Raw genomic sequence first — 5,277 nt, forward strand, 5'->3', positions numbered from 1 at the left:
AAATCATTTTATTAGGGGCTCATACAACTCTTATCACAATCCATACACACATCAATTGTGTAAAGCACATTTGTACATTCGTCTGTGATCCACTTTGAGCTTATTCTTGTGCATGGATTGAGGTAAACCTCTTGTTTCAGCTTTCTACATGTGGATATCCATTATTTCTGATTACTGGAACTTTCTTATGTCAAACCCAAACTGTTTATCTTACTGCTTTTGTTGTTAAGTGACTTCTAATTTCTTCCAACTCATAGCAACCCTGTATATAAAATGAAACACTGCCTGATTCTGTCCTATCCTCACAATCATTCCTTTGCTTGAGCCCATTGTTGGAGCCACTGTGTCAATTCATCTCATTCCTTGAAACAAATGAGAATGAAAACACAACATCCTAAACCCGTAGGACACAGCAAAAGTAGAGCTCAGAAGGCAGTTATAAAAATAAATACACACTTCAAAAAAAAAGGGAAAAATGAACAAAATCAACACCTAAAGCCAATATCGTCAGCAATTAAGAAAAGAGCAGAAAAAGTGGCCTACAGTCACCAGAAGAAATGAAATGATAAATACTATAGAAGATAGAAATAAAACAAAAAATATATGAAAGAATCAACAATAGTAGAAGTTTGTTCCTTGAAAGTATTAATAAAACTGAAACACTACTGACAAATCTCTCATAGGAAAAGAAGATGCAAATAACTCAAATAAGAAACAAAATAAGTGACATCGCAACAAAACCAAGTGAAATAAAAAGGATAAAACCAGGACTATACTCAAACAAATTTGAAAATCTAGAAGAAATGGATAAAATGTTATATATGCTACACAAACTAACACAGACTTAAGTGTAAAATTTGAACAAACTTGTAACAAAAGAAGAAATTGATCAGGCCATTAAAAATACTCCAACAACAACAAAATTCTGTCCCAAATGAATTCTACCAAACATTCAGAGAAGAGCTGAATATTTTTTGTTGAAAGTATTCTATAATAGAGAAAAAGGTGGAATACTTCTGATTTCATTTTATGAAGCAAGAATAAGCCTCATAGAAAAACTAGGCTCAGACATCACTAAAATAAAAAGATATAGGAAAAACCCTCACCTAGTCAGTAGAATCAAAGTATATATATATAAAAATAGTATATCATGACCAAGTGGGATTCAGACCAGGGATGCAGGGATGTTCAACATTAAAAAATTAGCATAATCCATCACATCAACAAGAAAAGGGACAAGAATCATATGATGATATCAATTGATGCAGAAAGAACATTTGATAACATTCAGTACCCGTTCCTAATAAAGACTCTAAAGAAAATATGGTTAGAAGGGAAAATCCTCAATACAATAAAAGCCATATATTAAAAACCAATAGCTAATATCACACTCAATGGAGAGAAGCTGAAAACATTTCCACCGAATAAGGGAACCTGAAAAAGATGTCCCTTATCTCTATTCAACATTTTTTCTGGAAAGTCCTAGTCAGTACCATAAGACAACGGCAAAAAAATCAAGTGTGCACAGCTGGGTAAAGAATCGAAACATTCGCTATTTGCAGATGATATGATTTTACATATTGAGAATCCTAAGGTGTCCACAATAGGATTTCTGGAAACACTAGAGGAGTTTAATAGAGTAGCAGGATACAAGATTAACAAGCTGAAATCAATTGGACTCCTATATACCAGTGATGGGCATACAGAAAAAGTATAAATGAATCAGTAACATTCACAATAGTTACCCAAAAGCAGAAATACCTAGGAATACACCTAACCAAAAAAACAAAAGACCTGTATGAAGAGAACGACAGAACATTACTACAACAAGCCAAATGGGATCTACACAAATGGAAGCATATTCCATGTTCATAGATTGGAAGACTCAATATTGTGAAAATGTCAATACTACCTAAAGAAATCTACAAATTCAATGCAATCCTGATCCAAATTGCAGCGTCATTCTTCAATGATTACTTCATATGGAAAGTGAAGAAGCCCAGCATAAGCTAAGAACTCCTCAAGAAGAAGAACAAAGTAGATGATCTTACACTACTTGACCTAAAACCTACTATACACCCACAGTTGTCAAAACAGCCTGGTACGGATATAATGACATATATTCAGTCCAGTGGATCAGGGCAGAAAACCCAGACATAGAAACATCTGGATACAGACAACTGATTTTTGACAAAGATCCCAAAAGCATTAGATGGGAATCAGATGCCTTCTTCAATAAATGGTTTTGGGAAAGCTGGATAACCACTTTCAGAAAATGAAACAAAACCCATATCTTACTCCATGTACAGAACAAACTCAAGGTGGATCAAAGACCTAAATGTAAAAACCCAAAGCTATCAGGATCATGAATGAGAAAATTGGGACAAAGCTAGGAGCCCTAGTGAAGGGATACACGGACTATCAGAAATAACACAGGAAACACACTCTGTGGAAGATGATAAAATAAACAACTAGGACCTATTAAAAATGAAACTCTTGTGTACACTGAAAGACTTCACTAAAAGAGTAAAAAGAGAGTCTACAGACTGAGAAAAGATATTTAGTAATGAAATAACAGACAAAGAACTAATTAGTAAAATTTACAGAATTGTACAAACCTACAACAAGAAAAAAACTAGTAGCCCTCTGTGAAGGTGGGCAAAGGACCTGAACAGACAATTCACAAAGTATGACACTTGATGGCTAACAAACACATGAGGGAATGATCCCGATCATTAGTTATCTGAGAAATGCAAGTCAAAACAACCATGAGAACTGTAGGCCAATTTTTAAAAGAAACTGAGAACAACAAATGTTGGAGAGGGTGTGGTGAGATAGGAACTCTTATCCACTGCTGGAGGACTTGTAAATACAGTCACTGTGGACGGCAATATAGTGAGACCTAAAGTAGATGGCAATTAAACCACTATATAATCCAGCAATACCATCACTGAGCATATACCCCAAAGAAATAAGTAACAGATAATTAACAGACGATTGCTCTCCCCACGTGCATTGCAGCACAGTTCACAATAGCAAGAAACTGGAAACAGCCTAAATTCCCTTCAACAGAAGAGTAGATTAAAAAAAAACAACAACTCTGGTACATACATACCATGGAATACTACATATCCCTAAAAAATAGTGATGAAACACCTCAATATATGGAGAAATCTGGAAGACATTATGTTGAGTCAAGCACAAAAGGACAAATACTGTATGAGTCCTTTGAGGTAGGAACAAGCTGCAGAAAAGGCACAAGCTCAAGCTTGGAGAGCATTCAGTGTTCTGGCTGGGGATCAGCCAGCCTGGTAAAGAGCCGGATCAATGCAAATGAATCACACATTATCTGCTCCAGGAAAGTATAGTGTAAGTCACTTGGCTGGAGGGCACCTCACCACATCTGGGAACAAAGGGTCAGAGGAGAGAAGGAGGATGCTGCCTGCTGAGTGGTTGCCATGTGGATCTGGGGTGAGGTACCCTGGAGAGGGAGGTGGCCCTGTCAGAGGGATGAAGCTTACTGATGGGAGGGGCAGCGCAGGAGAGAGGAGCAGCAATGGTCTTGGGGGAACATAGGCGGATGTCTGGAGGGGGGCTGACCTCTAGATGGCGGGGAGGAGTGCCTGAGGATGCTTTAGATGGGGAGTGTCTTTAGGTGTGCAGCGGGAGGGCAACATTGAACTAGGGCATCCGGATGTGTGTGTGGGAGTATCCCAGGAATCCAGGCCAGGTGTCCTGGAATGCTGGGACACTCAAGCCTAGATCTTTGGGTGAGAGCTTATGTGGGAACTCCACTGGGTGAACTGGACTCTACCTCAAAGACACTTGTAACCTGAGGAATTAAGTTGGAAAATACATGATGCCTGAGAAAGCAAGACAGCTATACCAAGGGTGGTGCACTACTGGTTGGCACACAGACAAGGTCTTGCTATATCATCGCCATATATGCTGTATTAAGATATGTATTATTCCAACAATCCTGTGACAGACTTTCTGCCATATGTTGCTTAGGCTTGTTCATAATAGAGTGTATCTCAGAGGTGTGTTGCCATTGGGGACACCCTCTTGAATTTCTGATATTTGATTTTCTGTTTTTCATTAAATGAAACCCAAAGACATTGAGCCTATAGGGAAAGCAAATAGAACAAGGGTTGGGGGGGGGGAGATATAAAAGGGAAATGCTGCCAAGGAGTCCAGGAAGTAAAAGTATGTTTGGAGATTGATTATGGAAGCAATTGTACAATTCTGTTTGATGTGATGTGAATGATACGACATATGTATGAACTCCCAAGTTATAGCAAAAAAAAAAAACCATAGATCTAGGAATGGATTTTGGGCTTGCACTAAGTTCTTGCTTCAGTTTAAGAACATTAATTCTTACATGATTTCCCTGCTCGATACTTGCCCTCAGGAAGGGAACACAGAAGATATTAAATGTGGCAAATAATTTAGAAGTACCCTACTATCAAAGAAAATAGAATCTGAGGTCTTTTTGAAAAAAAAAATCATTTTATTGAGAGCTCATACAACTCTTATAACAATACATACATACATCCAGTGTGTCAAGCACATTTGTACAGTTGTTGCTATCATCATTCTCAAAACATTTGCTTTCTATTTGAGCCCTTGGTATCAGCTCATTTTCCCCTCCTTCCCCACTGCCCCTTCCCTCAGGAACCCTTCATAATTTATAAATTATTATTATTTTTGTCATATCTTACACTGTCTTACATTTCCCTTCACCCACTTTACTGTTGTCCATCCCCCAGGGAGGAGGTTATATGTAGATCCTTGTAATCAGCTCCCCCTAGCATCTGAGGTCTTACAGACTTGTCTCCAAACAAGCAGCCATCTAAGTGAAATGTCAACTAAGTCCACATGGAAGAAGCAGACCATTAGCAGTCATTGAAGAACTGGAATCCACATACTCCGAATTCAAAGGAAGGATCGGTATCAGAGCCTAAATTGTGAGAATCCAGTGTGCATAAGGTGATAGATGGCAGTGGGAGCCCAAGATTCACTTGTGAAACTACATAGGAAATAAGCCTTCAGAGAGCTAAAATTCAGTCATGGGAGAAAAGTGGTCACTAAACAGAATGCATTGGAGAGATGAGTATAGAAGATCAAAGGCATAAATCTGACCTGAACAGTTAAAAATTTGTCAGTATACACTGACGACAAAGTGGGTGCATAAGCAAATGCGGTGAAGAAAGCTGATGGAACCCAACTATCAAAAGATATAGCATCTGGTGTCTTAAAGGTTTCAAGGTAAACAAG

This window comes from Echinops telfairi, unplaced genomic scaffold (assembly GCF_000313985.2).
Source record: "Echinops telfairi isolate 266 unplaced genomic scaffold, ASM31398v2 ScPeMD7_7415;HRSCAF=8453, whole genome shotgun sequence".
Lineage (NCBI taxonomy): Eukaryota > Metazoa > Chordata > Mammalia > Afrosoricida > Tenrecidae > Echinops > Echinops telfairi.